The sequence below is a fragment of the Polypterus senegalus genome, chromosome 5 (assembly GCF_016835505.1).
Source record: "Polypterus senegalus isolate Bchr_013 chromosome 5, ASM1683550v1, whole genome shotgun sequence".
Lineage (NCBI taxonomy): Eukaryota > Metazoa > Chordata > Cladistia > Polypteriformes > Polypteridae > Polypterus > Polypterus senegalus.
Window position 1 is genome coordinate 188,300,132 of NC_053158.1, and position 22,522 is coordinate 188,322,653.

At 42.1% G+C, this 22,522-nt stretch overlaps 1 protein-coding gene across 2 annotated transcripts in view; it reads left to right on the forward strand.

The window, feature by feature from the left end:
- Nucleotides 1–338: 338 nt before the first annotated feature.
- Nucleotides 339–22,522, forward strand: part of ppp1r16a (protein phosphatase 1, regulatory subunit 16A) — a 180,008-nt gene continuing 157,824 nt past the window's right edge. The window contains exon 1 of one of the 2 annotated variants that reach the window (XM_039753803.1): nucleotides 339–556. The gene's annotated coding sequence lies outside the window, so the exon portion shown is untranslated. Of the gene's footprint in view, nucleotides 557–802; nucleotides 820–22,522 lie in introns of those variants that run through there. The other variant, XM_039753804.1, reaches the window with a different exon arrangement.

The window sequence follows — 22,522 nt, forward strand, 5'->3', positions numbered from 1 at the left end:
TTCCCTATTCAGTCCTTCCCATTCTCACCTTTGATGATCACTATTGAGTCTTTTCATTTCCAATGCTTGAATTCTGAGATGTACAGTACTACTACTTCAACTAAAATCATTTTGGGATGAAGCCCACTATGGAAAGGAGCTATATGAAATCAAATTGTTGATGTTCAAGTTTAAATAAACAGTTGCAAAGAATGTTTTTTTTTTTTTAATGGATTGATTATGCCAATTCTTTAACATATTTTTGACCTCACCATCATGGAGTCGTACGCTGTTGTCACGCTGCATTCGCATCTCCGGAATTTAGCGCCGTTGCTATGGAGAAGCATTGCTCCTGGGAGAGGGAAGGTGAGAGAGCGAGCGAGAGCGAGAGAGAGTGAGAGAGAGAGAGAGACAGCCCAAGCTGGGGGAGGGAAGCGAAAGCGAGTGACTAGTAGAGAACGGAGACAGCGGGAAGGGAGAGAAGAACAGGAACGTCCTGGGCCGAGTCGCTCAGAAGCCGCGGAGATCTGAATATGCCGATCCAAGAAAGTTCTTCATAGCGAGTCTGAGGCCGCGGGTAAGTACAAAGTCGGATAGTTTGGCTTGGTCCCTGCTCTGGCCGGCCAGTCCAGTTTCATCCAAGTTTATATCCGCGTGAAAGACTGCAGGTGACAGTGACACATTAAACACGTTTCTTATAAACGTGGTGTTTCTCCGAGGACCTTCCTGAAGGATTATGATTAAAAACCTGGGATCAAAGGTCCTGGCGGCATAATTAGTTAAGGTGCTGTAAGCGGTCCGCTCTGTTGGTTGAAGTGCGCTACTTGCTTAGATCCACAGGTTAGTAATTCGATCGATATATTTTTTTCTTGAAGAGTGTAATCCACCGTTTCATTTATTTATTTATTATTTTTTACTTAGTGACGCTGGGTACATTTTATTAACTTTTCTGAGTCTTCGTTGTTTTTATCTCTGTTCCAAGTTTTAATAAGCTCTTGTATGTTGTGAAATTTCTACGTTCCCTTCATCCATCCATCCATCCATTCATTTTCCTAACCCGCTTATCCAGGGGCAGGGACGCGGGGCAGCTTGAGTCGATCACAGTCATGCCCTGCTCATTTTAAGGGATCAGTCATTGATCTCAAGGGCAGCGTTGTCGAGCTACGGGTTTTTATTTGCATGTTAGGTGACCGGCTACATTAAGGGGACTGGTTTGTGATATGGGATGTTGATACTGTAGGTTTGTACTGTGCTGAATGGTTTCTTGCTTCAGAATGTTGACTGGAATGGACTGCAATAGTGCGTATGATGAGTGTACTGTAGTGGTCTGTGGTGTGAAGGGCTGCATTATGTTGACTAGTAGGTGGTGTGGTGGGCTATGGAATGAAGATGACAATGCTGGTGTGTTTATACGCTGTAATATGGTGACTAGGCTTCCATGTGATGATCAGTGCCGTGTGTTAATTTGTGCATGGTATGATCACCTGTAGTACTTTGACAGGTATGTGATGGACGAGATGTCAACATTATTTTGAATAGGTTATAGTATGTGTATGTGGATTGGTCTGTGCTGTGATGAAGTAAAGTATGCAGATAGGCATGTCAGTCAGATAAGTTACATATACCTGTAGTATGTGATATGATGGCCTTTAATTAAGTTGACCAGTCTGTGATCTGATAGAGGTTGTGTGTTGAAGGTTCTGTGAGAGGCTTCACCACATTGTCAGGACTATAAAGTGTTATCTGGTATATAATGTGGTGGACTTTTGCAAGTTGACCTGTCTGATGATTACAATATCTCAACTGGTCCGTTATCTGGTGGTACTGGTATCTGTATGTTGGTGTGCTGCTGGACTGTAATACTGTCATATGGATATTTAGACAGATAGATAACACCTTATTTGTATCTGGGGGAAATTTTACTTTTTACAAAAGCTCAATAAATAAATGAATAAATATTATAACAAATAAGAATTCTCCAATTAAGAAAAATGTCTGACTTGGCTAAAGCTAAAAACAGTGGTTGCGGTGTGGCACTATGTTATGAAGGAGCCCCCATAGTGTTTCTTGACACACCTCTGGTGAAAGTTGTGTTGGCTGAAAGTCCTCAGTGCTGGTGTGCCAGAGAGAAGTGAGGCGTTGTTCATGATGGCGGTCAGTTTTGTCTTCATTCTCTACTTCACCGGGTCCAGAGTGCCTCCTGAGCCTGCTCTTTTAGTTAGCTTGTTGATTCGGTGGGATCCTCTTGAAGTGATGTTACCAGCCCAGCACACCACAGTGTAGAAAATTGCGCTGGCTATCACAACATTGTAGAAGCTGTCACTGCCTACATTAAAGGAACACAGTCTCCTAAGGACAAAGAGCCTGCTCTGCCCTTACTTATCTGTGTTAGTAGAAACAGTCCAGCATGGTATTGATGTGGACCTCCCAAGTACTTGAAGCAGTGCACCTCCTTCACATCCACACCCTGAATTGCGACCAGGAGTAGAGGCTTCATGGTGTGGTTAAAGTCAATAATCAGTTCCTTGGTTTTGCTGATGTCGAGTAGCAGACCTGACTCGTCCATTCTGTCTCATCCCCCTTTTCAGTGCACTCCATTAGTGCAGAATTTCAAGTGACATGACCTGATATTACATTAATGTAGTGCTTGATTGTTGTGCATGTCTAGATCAGAGACACAGTTCTTGAGCTTCACATCGCGTGATCTGCTGGAGAGAGAGTCCATTATCCGGGGCACCATAAGCTCATCCACCTTCTTATCCCTCAACAGAGATGGCTGGATGGTATTGAAGGCACTTAAACAAAAAGCATCCCATTATACTGAATAGTTTGTGTTTTAATATGCTAAGGGTAAATTGACCAGTCTGTAACTTTCACTCGTTTGTCTGCCAAGTGATGTTCTGGACAACAGTCTGTTGAGTAATCAATGGTGTAGTGGACTGTAACAATTAATGGTGTTAAGGTAATGTTGACGGATCTGAAGAACTGAAGTACAGACGGGCAGTGTGGCATAGTGGGCAAGACTTTGGACTTCAAACCCTGAGGTCGTGGGTCCAAATCCCACTACTGACACCATGTGATGATGAGCAAGTCATTTTACGTGGCTGTGTTCCAACTGGAAAAACATAAATAATGTAACCGATAGTATCTCAAATGTTGAAAGTCACCTTAAAGGTGTCAACCAAATAATAATAATAATTTTCACTGTGTATTTTGGAAGGCTGTACAAGGCTGACTGATTAGTTTCCTGATGGCTATTGTATGTTAAGTGGTCTGTAATGTGAAGATTCCAGTATACTGGCAGGGTCTTTGGTTTGTCCAACGACAGCAGATTGACTGGTCAAGCGATTACCGCACATTGACTGGTGTTGACTACAGCTGATGTACTGGTCAGAAGTAAACTGGATTACTGGTCCTTGAGGTAAGGAGCTTCATTTGTTTTAAGTGGTCTGCAGTATTTCGAGTGGGGCTGCATGGTCCAGGGGTTACACAGCACAATATGCGGTCCAGTCTGCTGTCTTTGTGCTAACTGGTCTACCACAGTGATATTCCGACTGTTTTGTTGTGCTGATAATGTCTGTTGCATCGACTGCTCTATGCCCAGATTTATGGCCGCTATCTGCTTGGTATATCATTAATGAACATCAAGGGCCTCCCTTTCTGTGTCCTGTTTGATTTCCAGAGAGCGTTTTTTTGTAGCTCTTTATAATATCTCGTAATAATCCTTTTGATGAAGTTCCGTATGAAGGGGCCGCGTCGCAGCTTTTTCTTTCCCCTACTGTTTGCTTCCCCCTTCTTTTCCTTTTCTTTTTCTTTTTTTTTTGATGTGGCCGCCGCTCTTCTTTATTGTAGTAGCCGTTCCAGACTTAGCACCCAGCTATAAAAGGGTGGGCCTTGGAGGAGAGAGAGCGTGACTCTATCAGCAGGCCTTTCAGGAATCTGAGCAGGTACCAGCAGGGCGCCGAGGGCCTCCCACCTCCGAGATAAGGAGGTCTGTGCCGAGCTTTCACTGACGGCTCAACGTGATTTGCAAAGGCCCATCTCTCAAATGGCATTCTTGGTTTCCTGATCTGCAGAATGTTCTCTTTCTGGAGCCCACAGGGGTTTTAGAAGAATAGAGAAAGGCTTTTGGCTTATTGTAATAAATGACCTTTTGCGTTTCCTCACAAGCTTTCATATTTTGTTTTGTTTTCTTTTTTCTTTTTCTAATGTATGTTTTGTTGTTTATAAACCCCACTCAAGGGAGCAGACTGCTCTACACTAAGACGCTTCCAGTCTCTCTGTGAAAAGAAGGCTGGGGTCTTCTCTAAAGCTCCATGCTAACCCCAGGAGCTGGCATGAATGGCAGGAACAGAAGCAACACCATCAGGACAAAGCTGCAGTTGAACGAGTGTCCCTCTGGGCAAAATGTTTTGACTGTGTCCTGTGGATTGCTTTATGTTCTGAATGGCTGCTCCTTTTGTGTTTTGAGTGGATTAGTGCACCGCAAAATTACCAGCAAGGCTTATTGGAACTCAAGAGGAGGCGAGGTCCTTATTAATATAGTTTAGCTTCATTCAGTCATCCTCTGATTTGTTGTTTTATCCCCAGGCTGGGGTTCAAAGTCGTGTTTCATGTTCTTTTTTTTTGTGCTATTTATTTATGATAATGTTGCTTTTGTTGGTTATGCGCACTGTTGACCGTTTTTGATCTTGTTCTTTAGCTACCTGTGTTATGCTTTGTGGGAGGTCCCCCAGGAGGCGGGGCCACCTGACCTTCACTGCTGCCCTCTTCCCTATAAATCTGGAGGGTCTTCCACACTTCTTGGCAGTTCATTTTGAACCCGCTCGGCAGTGGTGCCTTTTCTGTGATTTTTGTGAATTACTGGATTTTCGACCGGTTTGTTCAGTTTTTGAGTTTGCGCTGAATTTCTGTATTGGGACCTTTTTTGTACCTGGTTTGCCTTTTGTTTTAGGCAACTCCATTTTTCCTTTTGTTCTGTACAGAATTTGTTTTCGTTTCAGAGTGTTTTTGTGGAAATAAGCCTTACTTTATAAAGTTACTAGCTGAGCTACCAGTCTAAGATGGGTTGAAACCTAAGTATCTAATGTCGACCTCACCCGTACGTATTTACAGTGCCCCATGCAATGCAAACGTCTCTGTTATATGCCATTTGGTTTTGGATATGTAAAATCAGTTTTGGTGTCTGCGATACGGCATCTGTTGGAAAGACAAATGTAATGCACTGTCTGTTTGTCTGGCTGTCATTCCAAAAAGATGGCGCATCACATTTTTAGTAATTGGAATGACAGGCAGACAAACAGACAGACAGACACTAAAGTCGATGTGTTTCCCACTGTTACTAGTAAGGTCTGACTGCTTTCCTCTCCAGTGGGCATTTTTGGAAGGACTTTTTTGGGACTTCAATGTTTTAGGACTCCTAGTTCACAAAAGGAGTTTTGATTTGGCATCAATAAAGTGTCTGTCTGTCTGTCACTCTTTTATATACAGTGTTTGTCTGCTCTTTTATACTGTGTCTGTCTTTATTTTATATAATGTTTGTCTTTACTTTATATAGTGTCAGTCTGTCTGTCGCTCTTTATCTTTATATATAATACGCTACCGTGGCTTTCCGTTTGTCTGACCAGGATTTTAAATCACCTGTAGCTTGCAAACCGTTTGACCTATTGATCTGAAATTTGGTACACATACTGTATACTACGTGACGTCTACTATCCACTTTTGGGTGATGATTGACCTCCAAGGTTATTCCTATTTTTATTTTATTTTATTGTTGAATCAACTCTTGTCAGCGGGCGGCTGTGTGGCACCTGCGTATGGGCACCGTTCTCATCCCTACCACCTTCGCCGTCACTTCCCCTACCTCTTCATATCTTACATCATTCTTGAGGCAGATTGAAGACTTAAGTGCCAGCTTAAGTGAAAAGTTAAAGAAAACGTACTAAGTAATTGCAACACAAACACGGACTTAATCAGTTTTAGTGCAAAAAGATGCTGACAAAAGAAGAGAAGCAGCGGGCCGCTAGGGTGGAGAAAAGAAGAGCAGCTCAGGAAGCAGCAAGCGCGTCAACCTCTGAGCAAACGAGTGGTAAACGTACAGAGAAAGAGGATGAGAACTATAAGTCAAGTGTATTCAACAACAACAACAACAACATTTATTTATATAGCACATTTTCATACAAACAGTAGCTCAAAGTGCTTTACATATTAAAGAATAGAAAAATGAAAGACACAATTATAAAACAAAATAAGTCAACATTAACATCGAATAAGAGTAAGGTTCAATGGCCAGGGGGGACAGAAAAAACAAAAAAACTCCAGGCGGCTGGAGAAAAAATAAAATCTGTAGGGATTCCAGACCATGAGACCACCCAGTCCCCTCTGGGCATTCTACCTAACATAAATGAAACAGTCCTCTTTGGATTTAGGGTTCTCACGGAAGGGCTTGATGATGATGATGGTCACGTAGACTATTCACTGCATGTTATCATGCAGCGCGCTGTTACTGGTTTTATATAATGTCTGTCTGTCTTTATTATATACTAGCTGTGTAAGCCCATGCTGTAAAAAGCCCGGGGTCCTAGAAATTATTGAAATTGTCAGAAAAAAAATTGAAATGTAGAGATGTCAGGTAATTGAAAGGAACTGCTCTGGGCATCTCTCTCCTAGGAGGATTCGTTTTGGCGACGTGCTCTCAACGGTTGCACATTAGCAGCTAAGAGACTTTGTCTTTCTTTTGAGGTTTCGTTTTGCCGATCTGTCCACATGGCTTGCGCAATAGCGGCTAAGCGAGTCTCTATTTCCTCGGAGGTGGACCCCTTACCCCGACTCCACCTCTTACCTCTGGGCCGGACAGACACACACACACACTGCCATGCATAGACATTTATATATAAGATAATTATCTATCTATCTATCTATCTATCTATCTATCTATCTATCTATCTATCTATCTATCTATCTATTATTATATAGTCTCTTTCATATCTATCTATCTATCTATCTATCTATCTATCTATCTATCTATCTATCTATCTATCTATCTATCTATCTATCTATCTATCTATCTATCTATCTATCTATCATGGCTGTAAAAGTATTCACATTTTATTTCAGTATATTTAGTCACAGTGGATTTCATTTAGTGTTTTTGACATTGGTCAACAGAAAAAAGACTCTTTAATGTGAAAGTGTAAAAACCTGTAACTGGACATCACTAAGGAGTTTGAGATGGAGTTCTGATGTACCAGGGAGCCCACAGGATCAATCACCTTAATCTGTAAGAAGGTTAAGGTGGTACAGAGAGTGCATGCTGTTTATTCTCTGGAGATGTAGATCTATTATTGTGTATGAAAGCTGCTGAAGGTGTTCTCCTAGATCATAGTGCCTAGTTTACTGTTCTTTTAGGAGAGTAACAACTAGATGCCTGGATAAAGTGATCAGGAAGACCAGCTGTACTACAGGTCTGATCCTGGATTCATTGAAAACAGTGACAGTAATGACTAATGCTGCCATTCCTCTTCATGTTATCTATGTGTGCCTTTAGCCGCTATTCACCCTCAACCCCTTGTGGTGACAAAAGTCGACATCGTCCCTAAGAGAGTTAATGTGCAGTTTTCAAATATGGTGTTTGGTCTGATGACCAAAAATGACATTTGTGCCTTCTTAGACCACAGAACCTTTTTCCAGCTGACTTTAGAGTCTCTCATGTGCCTTCCAGCAGACTCTACCTGAGCTGTCCTGTGTTTTTTTTCTAACAGTACAGGGCGGAGTGGTGGCTCTGAAGCTTAGGGATCTGCTCCAGAAATCCTTAGGCTGCCAGTTCAAATCCTGTAAATGCCAGAAGTGACTCTGTGTTTGGACCTTAACCTGCAATTGCTTCGTCCTGGGAATGACGTGAACCTGGTCCTCCAGCTTGCAGGGAAAACACGGGGGTTGGTGGCAGGACTGGCACTCCAGCCACTGTAAAAAACCTCACATTGTTCCAGTGTGGTGCTGAGGTGTCACCTGTTCCATTGCATGGCTGTACTCGGGTACCAATCCGCGTGATTCGTTGTCTTGGTGCTTCTCCCATAAGGCTAGAGCTGGTGAAGCACCCACACACAAGTTGTGGTCTGCACAGTCTCTCCAATCTTACCCACTGTAGCTTGTAAGTCCTTCAGAGTTCTAGTAGGTCTCTTGGTAGGCTCCATCATTAGTCTTCCTGCACCATCTCTCAGTTTTTGTGTGAGGCCTGCTCTAGCAGATTTAGGGCTCTGACATACTGTTTCCATTTCTTCTTGACTGATTTCACTGTATATTCAGTGACTTTCTTGTCTCTGTCCCCTGACTTGTTCCACTTCCATGGAGCTGTTTGGAGTGTCCTTTCTTCTTTATTGTGTAGGTTAGGCCACCATACTTACTCCCCACTAGTTGCACCTTCCAGATAAGTGCCTGCTCTAAGTTGCAACTGTGTGCGCTTGTGGTTGAAATGGGTGCAAGAAAAGTGGCCCAGAATTACTGTGCCAAGCAGCTACTTTAATTCAAGAAGTTCTTGGCTTCATCATCAAGTGTCTGCTGTAAATGTGGCCTGTGACTCACCAATCAAAATACAGTAATCCTTACAGCCCACCTGCTCAGCTTTCACAAGTGAGAATAACAGTTTATATTTTTTGGCAAATTTAATGTTGCATGCAGTGTCACTGAAATAAATGAAGAAATAAGTACATAAATAATTAAATAAGCAACAAAAGACATACATCATGACACTTAAAAAAATATTATTTAGCGCTTATTTATTTGCGTATTGTTTTCATTTATTTTTCTCCAAAATATTTCTCCATAGTTGAGTGCAGTGTCACTGGAATAAATAAATGAAGAAATAATTAAATAACTGCTTACAACAGAAAATATATACCGTGGATTCAAATACCGTGTTTTCCCAATGATATTCCAGAAGAAGATGACTTGACTATATTTGGATAAATATATATTGTTGTACATGAATAAATACAAGATATCCCCTGAAAATAAGGCCTAGTGCATCTTTTGGAGCAAAAATGAATATAAGACTTTCTCCACACATTACTGTGTCGTAGATTTCATTTTAAATGGATACATTTTCCCATCAATCTACATTTAGTAACTCATAATGACAAAGTGAAAATGTGTATTCAGAAAGGTTTTCAAATTTATTAAAAATCCAAAATTTGAAATTTTTCATTCATGTAAACACACAGACCGTTAATTCAGTATTTTGTTTGGCCACAACTCCAGCTTCAGGTCTCCTTGGTTAAGTTTCTACAAGCTTTGTCTCTGAGATGCCCCCAATAGCATGATGCTGCCACCACTGCCAAGCTTCATTATACCGGAAACTATTTGCTGTGCCACTCCAAATTGTGCTCTGGTGCATCTTGTTTGCTTTAATTGTCATTGAGATGCCTTTAGAACTTGAGTGGAGTCCACCTGTGGAAAAATGAAGTGATTGAACATCATTTAGAAAGGCACACACCTGTGTGTAAAAGGTCCCACAATTCACTCTGCAAGTCAGGTCAGAAAGAAGAACAAGCTGTAAAGTCCAAGCAGCTTTCTGTATACCTTCTCAGTCAAATTGTGGTGAGGTACAGATCAGAGCAAGGGGTTAAACCCATTTGTAAAGCTTTGAGTCTTCCCAGAAGCACAATGGCATCAGACGTTGTGAAGTGGAACAAGTTTGGAGCCACCAGGGCTCTTCCAAGAGCTGACCATCTAGCCAAACTGAGTAACCAAACAAGAAGAACATGATGGTTACTCTAACAGAGTTTTAGATCTCCTCTGCTGAGCTTGGAGAACCTGTTGGAAAGACAACCATCCCAGTAGCACTCCATCAATGACTTTCACGGTAGAGTGGCTAGACAGATGCCACTGTTGAGTAAACCTATGACTGTCCGCTTGGAGTTTGCTTAAACCACTTGGAACATCTGTGGAGAAATCTGAAAATGGCAATTTACAGACGCTTCCCATCCATTCTAAGAGAACTTGAGAGGATCTGCCAGGAATGATAGGATAAACTGCCCAAATCAAGGTGTGCAAAGATTATAGAGACTTACCTAAGAAGATTCAAAGCTGGAACTGCTGCCAATGAGCCTTCTGCAATCTACCGAATTAAAGGTCTGAATACTTGTATGAGATTTCACTTTTTTGGCTTTTAACAGTCATTTCAAAGCGTGGCCGTGTGTGGACCCATTTCCTGCTAATGGAATGTACTGATTTTTCCGGAAGTATCTGATATTTTAGCAAAAAATGCAGTTCCTTTGCTTTGCGCATTGTGACCAAATTGCTGGATAAGTGACATGTGGATTGTGTGACACAAGTAACGTGATATTGTTTCTTTATGGACGACACAAGTAATGTGACATTGTTTCTTTATGGACGTTTTTTATGTTGTGCGCTGTTGTCCAACATTGGTCACAGTAAACGACTGTTCTGTCACAAACTTTATCTTCTTTCTCCGTTAAAACACGAGATTAATCTTTTAGGTTTAGTGGTGTCTCTAACATATCTCTATTATAAAAAGAAAATCTTGGGAGGCAGACGAGACGTGATCTTCTCGGAAGACAATTTGACATCCCGCGAGAGACACTTTAATGTCACGTGAGAGAAGGCAGTGAGACAGAAGGACAGCAGCTGCTCTGTCCGCATCTCCTTAGCGTGCGTTTAGCACCACTACCCAGTCCCCAAAGGAGCGGAAGAGACGTGAAGTGGCAGGAGTGTAGCATACTTCTGGGGAGTTGAGCAAAGCGATCGAGACATGATCATCTTGGAGAGACACTTTGATGTCACGCGAAACTAGACATTACAACCTTAGGAAGCAAAACCTGTGAGACGATGACTTTTGCACGTTACGCCCTACTTACAAACAATTTAAAACAAGTTCACAGACATCTAACCTAGCAGTTGTTGGAATGCTTTTGGCAGACAAACACCATGTGCTCCCAGCTCTTAAAACAACGACAAGTGACAAGTAGAACACGCAGCTCTTCAGCAGCAGCAGCAGCAAGCCAGCAGATGATCCGACCGCTTCTCCTTAGCGTGTGTTCAGCCCCCCACCTTCACAATGTGAGTGTCTGAGACGCGAAGTGGCAAAAGGACAGCTGCTGTACAGGCTTTTAAATGATCGACGCACAGAGCAACAAGCAGAACATGCAGCTCACCAGCAGCAAGACAGCAGCTGATCCGACCGCATCTCCTTAGGTGTGTTCAGCCCCCTCCTTCACAAAGCAAATAGCGTTATACTTCCTGTGAGAAACAGATTTAACAGTGCCCGGAGCTGGAAATAAAGGATCAATGTTGTTTTTACAAAAGTTTTAGAAGTAAAAGTGAAAATAATGCATATGTAACAATTCCCATGAAAATAACAATCTCTTTAAATTGTATATCCGGTAAACCAAACCCGGGGCAGAGCCCCCTTGTTAAAATAAAAAATACATATAAAAATATGTTTGGATGGGGTGTGTCTTTAAACAGTATACACTTTCAAGTATTAATTACAAAAATATCGCAACCCATAAACATACAACTATCTGTTTTGTTTGAATCCGGTGTGGCTTATTGCAGCAGATCCCACAAAGCTGGAGCCGTCCCGCGTTGTGAGACTTGACAATAACCGGACCCCCCCATTAAACGTGAAACTGAGAAGACTGAAGTCCTCCTGACTGTCTGTCTGTATTGATAAAGCTCTGGGCAGAGAGCTGCACACCATGACTCTGAAGGAGATGAAAAGAATGGACAGATGATAAGAGTAAACTTCAGGTTGGCTTTAAAGTCTTTGATGGCATTTCATAATGCTGAGACCGTTATTCAAAAATATGTGTACCCCCGGTGGCAACATTTTAATATGCAGTAACCTTTCATCAGTGTTAATACAGTAGATGTGTTCATGGGGGGAAAAGACTAATTTTGCACCACACTTGACTGCAGAAATTTGGAAAGGCTGTTATGGTTGCTAGGGGTGAGTCAATTGTGCTAATTATACATGTCTTCACGTTCTTCCAGAATGATCTTACATAAGGATGATTTTATTATACTGAATTTATTAAGGTTGTGAATTTGCAAATGACAGATGATAGACTGGTCCTTCATCCACAGGTTTCCTTGTGTCTCGTGGTGGTAGGATGTCCATGATGTCCATAAGCCCCAGCCAATTGGCTTTGAATTGAACAAGCAAGTTCACAATGGATGTCTGTATGGCGCCCACAGAAAGTACTCCGACCCCTTCACTTTTTACCCATTTTGCTAAAGTAATTTAAATTCATGTTTTCTGTTCATCAAGCAACACTTATCACTCCTGAATGACAAAAACAATTAAACAGGCATTTAGAATGTATTAAAAATAAAGAACTGAAATATCCCATTGACACGATTATTCAGACCCTTTACTCAAAGCCCACTTTGGTAGAGATTCCAGCCCAGAGTCTTCTTGGATCTGAAACGACAAGCTTTGTGCACCTGGATTTGGTGACTTTCAGCCATTCTTCTCTGCAGATCCTCTCAGTTTGAATGGAGACCATTGGTGTACAACTATTTTCAGGAATCTCCAGGGATGTTTGATTCTGTTGAATTCCGGGCTCAGGCTGGACCACTCAAGGATATTCCAAGAGTTGTCCCCAAGCCTTATGTTTGCACTTAGTGCTGTTGTCCTGTTGGAAGGTGAAGCCTCAGTCTAACCTGAGGTTCGGAGCAGGTTTTCATTAAGCAGACCTCTAATACTTTGCCCTGTTCAGCTCTCCCTTGATCCAGACTGGTCTCTCTGTTCCTGATGCTTCCACCACCATGCTTCTCAGTTAGAAAGGTAGTGTGAAGGTCAGGAGCGGTGCCTTAGTTTCCCCTAGACATGATGCTTTGAATTGAGGCTAGACAGTTCCATATCAGTGAATCTTGTTTCTCATAGTCTGCAAGTCCTTTAGTGGCCTTTTTGCAAACTGTAAGTTGGCTTTCATGGGTGATGCTGAAGCTTTATAACAGACTGGTGAGGCCTCATTTGGGGTACTGTGTGCAGTTTTGGTCTCCAGGCTACAAAAAGGACATGTCAGCACTAGAAAAAGTCCACAGAAGAGCGACTAGGCTGATTCCAGGACTACAGGGATTGAGTTATGAGAAAAGATTAAAAGAGCTGAGCCTTTACAGTTTAAGCAAAAGATGATTAAGAGGAGACCTGACTGAAGTGTTTAAAATTATGAAGGGGATTAGTCCAGTGGGTTGAGACTGTGAATTTAAAATGAGTTCAACAAGAACACGGGGACACAGTTGGAAACTTGTTAAGGGTAAATTTCACAAAAACACAGAGTACCATAGACACATACAATAAGTGAATAAGTAGTTTGGTAGAGAGCAGGACTTTGGGGACTTCTATTTTAGAAGAATTAAGTGGCTTAGATTAACAAGCTGTGGCGAATGGCTGGGACTCTTACCTAGCCGGGACACCTGGAGAAGAGAAGGACCGGGAGAGAAACAATATCTCCCCCGGGACACGAGAGGGCAGCCACCCAGGTTTGCGTCAGGGGGCACCTGGACATTTATTAAACCCTGGACTGCAGCACTTCCACCACACCAGGAAGTGCTGCCAGAACAAAATCCGAGTGCATCCGGAGTACTTCCGGGTGCCCATGCAGCACTTCTGCCACACCAGGAAGTGCAGCCGGGAGATCGTCAGGGATCACCTGGAGCACATCCGGGTGAACTATAAAAGGGGCCACCTCACTCTATTCTGGGAGCCGGAATCGGGAGATGGAGGAAAGAGCTTGCGGGAGAGTAGTGGAGGCGCAAGAGAAAGAAGAACAGAGAAAGAAAGGAAAGATCAATTGTGAGGGACTGTGTGCTAAAAAGAAGAGAAATAAAAATGTTTGTGCTTTTTGGACTTGTGTGTCCAATGTCTGTGTCCGGGCTGATTCTTCACAAAGCTTAGTTGGGCTGAATGGCCTATTTTTTGTTCTAGTGTTATCTGGCCACTCTTCCATAAATTCCAGATTAGTTGGGTATTGCAGTGATGACTGTCCTTCTGGAAGTTTCTCCCATTTCCACAAGGCTTTTCTGAAGCTCACAAAGAGTGAACATCAGGTTCTTGATCGCCTTTCTTACCATGGCCCCTTCTGCTGTGATTGCTCAGCTTTAGAAAGAGTCATGATTGTTCCAAACTTCCTCTGTTTATGAATTATGGAGGTCACTGTGCTCTTGAGAACCTTCATTGCTGTAGACATTTTTTGTAGACTTCTCCATGTCTGTGGCTCCACACAATCCTGTCTATAAACTCTGCAGGAAATTCCTTTGACCGCATCGTTTGTTTTTGCTCGGCTGTGGAATCTTCTTTAGACAGACATGTGGCTTTCCTAATCATGTCCAGTTAATAGAACTGACCACAGATGGACTCACAAAGAAACATCTCAGTGATGATCAACAGAATTGGATGCACCTGAGCCAAATGTCAATTGTCATAGCAAAGGGTCTGAATACTTGTTTCCGTGTAATGTTTCAAACTTTTTTATCTTCTACTAGAGGGCTTCGTCCCCTGCTTGCTTCGCTGGCCAACCCCCCCACCTGCGCTTCGCAACAGCAAATTTGCATCTCTGTCGCTCGCGTATGTAGATTTCACTTTCATCAGACAACTAAACTTTTAATTCTTGCGGATACACCTCTTCATTGGGAAGAAACACTACTGTTCTCTGATAGCAACACAAATTAGACGATCTACAAGTCTCCGACTTAAAGTTTAACACCAAACAATATCTACATACTTCTGTCATATCACCTATGTCCATATATTCGATCTCCTTTTGCTTTTACTTTTTCACCAATATCGCATTGAATTTTGATTCTGTGTTTGGAATTACAATGTGACAACGCAATGTATAATTGCTTGTGAGTGAATATCATTTCTTTCTCTTAACAAGAACTGTGTCTGACAATAGCATTCACACAAATGAGAAATGATTGAGCCGTGCGCGTAGTTATGTGAGCTGGACTTTTTCAAATCTCTTTGCATAAGCTCTTATCTCGCGGGGCTTGAAATTTTCTCTTGTGGGATTTCACTTTCACCAAACAACAAATCTTTTCATTCTCGTGGATATGTCTCTTCATTGGGAAGAAACACTACTTTTTTTCCCTGATGGCAACACGGATTAAACGATCTACAAGTCCCCGACTTAAGGTTTAAATCTGAAAAATATATTTGATCTCTTTTCGCTGTAATCACTGTATTGCTGTAATAATTTCCATTTGTTTGTGCTAATGCGATCTGTACTATCCTTTTTTTTTTTTGACTTTCGAATTTTCGTACTTCCATTATCTTTAACCTGCTCTGCATGTGTACTGCGCCAACGTTTTTGAATTCTTTACGACGTTCTACTTTGTCATCTACTCTTTGTGGCCGTGGTTAAATCTCTTCGATTCTCTCCGAGAAAATGACATCTTGTCTCCTTCCAAGATTTTTTTTTTTATAATAGAGATATAATAAAACACTGTGGTCTGTGAGTCCAGCCCCTCTGAGCAATCTGATTGGTCAGTTTGGCCTTGGTGTGATTGGTTTGTATGACTTTAGTGACGTGACAAAAAAGGAAGTGTGAGTGCGAGACGCTGAGGAGGCGTAATGGCACACAATCAGAGAGTTGTCTTCAAAGACTGGAAGTATAAAACCGGACAGGAGAGGAGAAGGATGCTTCAAAAATAATGACAGAGCCTGAGAAGCAGACTTTACGGGAACACGCAGAAGAATGAGAGCGCCAGTGAAGAGAGGGTCAGACACATTTGAGCACATACACATAGGGCCAGAGATAGCAAATAACTTTAAATGATTCTATTACCTGTCTTTGACAGAAACCATATTGTGAACGGGACCCGGACACAGACAGGCGGACATAGTTTGTTCACCCAACACACGTTTATTATGACCACCACTATATACAATATTTACAATAAAGTCCGTGCACGTCCCAGTGTCTCCAGCACCGATCCCCCAAAGTCCAGGCCTCACAGTACTTTGTGCCTTTCTTCTGGCCGCCTCCAGTCCTCTCTCCAGCTCCGTCCTCTTCCACCCGACTTCCGCTCTCGAATGCAGGGAGGCGGCCCCTTTTATACCACCCCGGATGGGCTTCAGCTGCTTCCCGGCACTCCTTCTTGGACACGCCCCCGTGTGGTGGAAGTGCCGGCTGCGCACCCGGAAGCCCACTGGGTGTCCCCATTCTTCTTCCCACCAGGAAGTGCTGGGCTCCAGGGTTCTTCAGGCACCAGGGCGCGGCCACGGGCCCCTACAGGGTTGGGCTTCCAAGCCCCCTACCCGTGGTCACCAACAAAACCAGGGCGGTCACCCCCTCGTGCTCGGGAGGAGGCACCAGCCCTCCACCGGTCCCCTCGGGCGTCCCGGCTGGGTGTGGACAATATCTAGCTTATAATATTTCTGGAAACATTCCTAAAATCGTGATTTGGTAGAGTATTGAGTATTCAATGATTTCAAGGATTCTAGTACAAGGCTGCGACACAACAAAATGTGAAAAAAAGTGAAGGGACGTGAATGCTTTGTTAAAGCACTGTATACTTAACATACGCTATGAGATGCTGTTACTCTTTAGCTTCGGCCCGGGCCACTACACTGAATTGGGCTCAAACAGCAGGATGTTTTTGTATTGCAGCTTCATGTGTTTGTCTGAAGCACGTCACCAGTGGCCCTTTAAATATTTCTGGCTTTCTGGGTTAAACTAACTTGCCCCCCCTTCCTGCAGGAGTAACGTCGAGGGGTTTTCCAGTCATAATATGTAACCTTTGACATGAAATTCCTCGCATTCTGGAAACTGCTTAAGAGCCAGGCAGAGCTAATCCGACCACCTCAGTGAAATGGCATGCCTGCACCCCATCAGCTGATTCCACGGCTTGGAACTCTTGATTCGGGGGGCTTAACTGGTTTGTTCTGAGTGATGGAGTTGTGATATTTAGGTGCTGGGTGGGGGTTGGGTGGTGTGTATCGGAGTGAAAATCCTCCACTGTCTGCTGAAAGACGTCCATTTTGGTTTTTTTTTTTAACATGAAACTGATTCAAGGTTCTCACATATTTTTATGTTGATAAAGGAGTCCCCCTATATCATTATAGATTGCATTATTAGTTGAAGTTACTGTCCCGAGCTTGCAGATCTTGCACTTGTTCACACCCATTGTTGCAGACCTTGATCTTGCATTGTTAACCTGAGGATGGGCATGGATAAAGCTGAGTTTATTGAGTAAAATGTTTAAGAGGTGTACCAGACATGCACAATTTTCAGCCCTTTTGTATGACTTCTATATACAGTAGGTGCCAACTAACATACCCTGTGGAGGGCTCCGTTAGTCAGCCTCCCTGTTCCACTTTCACAGTTTCACCAGATACTCTGTGTCTGGTCGCACTTTTTCCAAGTCATTTAGCTCATGTTCCACATGTTTTAGTAATAAAATAAAGAATGATCAGTTAGTCCCTGCCATACAGTAGCAGACATTTTTTACCCATAAGGCCATGTCACATTACTTGACTTAACAATAATTTTCAGTCTTTAAACAATAATTTTCAGTCTTTAGCCCTATTCAAATGGGATTAGTATTTACATCAGCAGTACTTTACTTTTTACCAGCATTTCCCTGTTCCTTTTCGTTAATTTAAGCGTACCATCAGTTTGGACCTCATTGGCAACCTTTATTTATAACAACAACGTGTCTGTTTGTACCTCAAAGGGGAACAGCTCTCATTTTAACTTTCTTGTACGAAGTATAAGCAAAGTATTGTAATCGTCCAAGAATTCGATGTCGAAATGTTGATGAAAGTCCGAAAATACCATTTTTGGAATTACGTCTGTGTGTCGGTCTGTGTGTGAGTATCTGTTTGTGTGTGTCAACACGATAACTTTTGCATCCATGTATTAGGTACAAAACATACATTTCGATCAACTTTTGGGCTATTTCTGTTAACCAGAAGTGGGACTTTACCTTTTATTCATGCAGTTGCAGAATCCAATTTATTCAATTTCACTAGATAAAGAAAACTCAATTAAACAAATGACACAAATACATTATAACTCTTCATTTGTTTACTGAGGAAAATTACCCAATGTGTGTCAAAACATTCATGAACCTGTAGGATTATCAGTTCATTTGAACTGAGTTTCCATCATTAGGATGGCAATCAGTTGTGAGTGTGAGATGCCCTGCACTATTTAAAGAACATAAATCTGATCTTTACCACGCAGGTTTGTGGGAATGTGTCATACGTCAATCCATGAAGATTTCTGAGGATCTCAGAGAAACAGTTATGGACTCTACTCTGTAGTGTATACGATAGTATTCTCCTCTTTCAGCTCTCTGTCATCTGTGGATTTTAAGGCTGTGCTTTGATAAATTGGCCAATAACACACATTGATAAAGCCCATTATGATGTCTGCCGTTGACCGCTCATCATAGCTAACTGGTTTCAGTCATTGGCCACCTCGACTGCCATAAAGTAATAATGAGTTTAATGCAGCTGTACAGAAATTGATTTACTTCTGCTTTTCATGGATACATCAAAAAAAAGTTGAAAAGCACTTCTTCTTGTGCAAGATGTCTTTGGTCTTACTCCTACGGTTTGTTAGCAAAAGAAGTGTTTGTCCCAGAAACTGCATAATCAACACCCTTCTAACAGTACTATTGCTGAATTAATCAATGTATTCATCATTCCATCCCTTCCTTACTGTGGACAAGCATTGGGTAATCTTTGTGATAAGTAATTCATACACAGAGATGATATTGACAACGTTCTTGAATGATACACTACCAGAACAACTAAAACTCTTGGTGTGAGACCATCACGTGTCATACTTTTTGTTAGAGACCATGCAATGACCCTTTGACACTGTGTTCCTTAAATTTTTCTTTTTCTCTTGTGATCCAGTCTTGGCCTTCTTATTGTCTTCGAGATCCTTTCCATACCAACCTTCAGATTGGGGAGGTGTTGGTCCTCCTTCGAGATTTGCCGCTGACAGTCCCCCTTGGAGAATCGCTGCATCCACATTGTCCACCTTGGGGAATAACCAGCCACCGTCATAGCACATCAATGTCAATTTCTTTAACTACCTGCAGCAATGCATCACAAAACACTTCAGACACTGTGCATGACCCTCTCCCATTGAATACATTGGTGAGTCATAACTATGTGCGACCCAAAAGCCACGCAACCATCCATAGTTTAAGAAACTATGCTTTTAGGAGATCCTCGCACCATTTCATTGTCCTCAGCAGACCACACACTCACCGGCATCCTCTTCATGTCGATATAACGTCCACTGAATCTCCTTGATCCATTGAATGAGGGGAGAGGTGGCAAAATGAATGAATGTCAACGGCTTCTGATGCCCTTGTTAAGACATGCCAGAGTGATCCAGCACCATTAGGTGTTAAGTGTGCTGGTGTACACCAGCAGCAGCCTGAAGTAAGATAACCACTATAAATGGATTCACAGATTTAATGCTTGTTCCTCTTTGAATGCACACTGCTTTCATGCATGAGAACAATATATATTAGCCAAACTACATGTGTTTGTCTCATTATGGGTATATGGCTGGATACCTGACATTTGGAGTGTGCAAGATGAGTAATTGCAGATTTTTTTCACGAACGTTTTGATTTTGCTGCTGTTCAAGTTGGGTTTCCATTAAAGTCCTAATGTGTCAAGGATTTGTTGATCACTGTTCTCCATGAAAAGACGAGATTAAACGTTTTTCTTGTGCCATCACTACAAGCATTGAGGGTTAAGTAACAGAATACTCCACCAAAAAATTAGTTCTGCAATTATTTCGGTGGACTTCCTGGTCTAGAGCTGGTGGCACAGTACACGACTTCTATTTGGAGGGAATGTCAAACTTGATGACTGCCATTGCAGATAATGTTCCCTCAGTGTATCAAAGTATATAATTAGAAGTCACAGGGCATGACAAATTACACGACCCCACTACAGTTTCACATTTCTAAAATGTTGTTTTTCTGATAGTCAGTAATGTGCTGCCTGACAATGCTTTTCAGGTACATAAAGCAGGAGACATCACACACACCAGCTTCTTTTCTGTCTGCAAGGTCCAAAACACCCATGTCCCTTATTGCTTGTAGCTGCATGACATGCACTGTGCTACCTGTTTGACTTTGTCTGATGAGTCAAAGACTCCTTGGACTCAGAAGCTAGGGATGTCAGACTTTAGAACATTAGAACAATCTGGATGAGAACAGGCCATTCAGCCCAAAAAAGCTCACCAGTCTTATCCACTTATTTCTTCTATAACATCAAGTTGAGTTTTGAAAGTCCCCAAAGTCCTACTGCCTACCACACTACTTTGGTCACTTATTCCATGTGTCTGTGGTTCTCTGTGTGAAGAAAAATGTCCTAATATTCGTGCGAAATTACCCTTAACAAGATTCCAACCGTGTGCCCATGTTCTTGATGAACTCATTTTAAAGTCACAGTCTTCATCTATTGGACTAATTCCCTTCATAATTTTAAACACTTCAATCAGGTCTCCTGTAAGTCTCCTTTTGCTTAAACTGTAAAGGCTCAGCTCTTTTAATGTTCCCTAATAACTCATCCTCTGTAGCCCTGAAATCAACCCAGTCGCTCTTTTCTGGACCTTTTCTTGTGCTGCTATGTCCTTTTTGTAGCCTGGGGACCAAAACTGCACACAGGACTCCAGATGAAGCCTCACCAGTGTGTTATAAAGCTTCAGCATCACCTCCTTGGATTAGAACTCTACACATCATGGCACTATATAACCTGACCGTCTGCTACCCTTTTTAATGGTGTCACACACATGCGCCTTGGGGACAGCTTAAAGCAAAGATCTCAGACTCCAGTCCTGGAGGGCCTCAGTGGCTACAAGTTTTCAGTTTACCCCTTTCCTCTTTAGTGACCTGTTTTTGCTGCTAATTAACTTCTTTTCAATTCATTTTAATTGACTTGCTCTTGAAGACTCAGACCCGTTAATTGTTTCTTTTTCCTTAATTAAAAACCAAACAATAATGAGATTCAAAATTAACCAAAATATGACTAGCAAACTGTGGCCATCATACAATATCTGAAAATAAAAAGTGTGGAGGTCTCAGGAATGTTGATTTGCTCAGGTCCCCAAAACATTTTAACAGAAAAGTAAAGAAAAAAATCAACAATTTTGAAAATGTTTGCTATTGCACAATGAGAGCAGCAACAAGCCATGAAATTAAAGAACGAGTTTAATTAACAACAAGACACGGAGCCTAATGAACAACTGGTTGGAGTTTGAGGCCCTGACTTAGTTGGTCTTCAGTTGGCTCACTCACTTCATATATATTTTTTTTGTTCTTTATTTCGCCTTCTAGATTTTCTTGTATTAGGAATTTGTTAGTTTTCGCATACCCCTTGGGGTCAGCCATTGTACAGCAATTACAGGTTAAGGGTCTTGCTCAAGGGCCCAGCAGAGTAGGATCTCTTTCTGACAGTGACGGGGATTCGAACCGGCAACCTTCTGGATACCAGATCCCATCGGATTAAGGAAAGAAATGAAACAATTCAGAGGAACGATGAAGAAATTCTGGGGAACAAATCAAGTCTCAAAAAATCAAGTCAATTAAAATTAATTCGATTAAGGTAATTAGCAACAAAAACAGGTCACTAATTAAGAAAAGGGATAGAATGAAAACCTGCAGCCACTATAGCCCTCCAGGACTGGAGTTTGAGATCCCTGGCTTAAATGCTCTGATGGTGGTAACTCAACACAGATCTTCATGATGGCAGTGTATGCTAATGCCTCCTTCTGTTAAGTACAGGCCAGGCAGGAAGAGGCGGACCTAGGGGAACCGGACACCGGAAGTGATGTCAGAGGTGGTCAGATTGTCACTTATCCAGTCTTTAGAGGGCGGAAGAGGAGAGGCATTAGTATACGCTGCCATCATTTGGATCGACATTAAATTACCAGCACCAGAGCCTTTAAGCTGTCCTCAAGGCAAACTCGTGTGTGACAGTGGCTTCTGAACACTCTGACCGTTGACAGTGTTGAGTCCACAATGAAACCTGAATCCTTCTCCTAAGGTGTACTTTCGATTTTCAGACCGCCTATTGCATATTCAAACCTAACATTTTTACTGCCAACATGTGATGTTTTACATTTACTCACAGTAGTGTCATAACAGTCACATGATCCTGTTGTGACTGCTTCTGACTGGATAAGATTAAGTAAATGAAGTCTGTTATGATTGAACATCGCTGGAAAAAGTCGTGTTGTGTTACAAGGCCTTAACTTGGCAGACATTTGCTGTGTCAGTGCAAAAGTAATGGAGTCCTGGGCCTGAACTGTTCAAGTGATTCAAGTTCAGCTATGCAGCTTGCAGCAACATTCTTACTTACATATCTGAACGAACCTGTGGCACCACTCATCAGTGCCATGATCATAGGGCATTTGCTGTCCTTGTCCCCTCGTATACAACTTGCATTTCTCCTGATCTCTGTATGTAAGAGAGCAGCTTTCTCACCTAAGGTCTTAAATGGTCCTAAATACCCAAATCCCTTTATCACGTGGGTAAT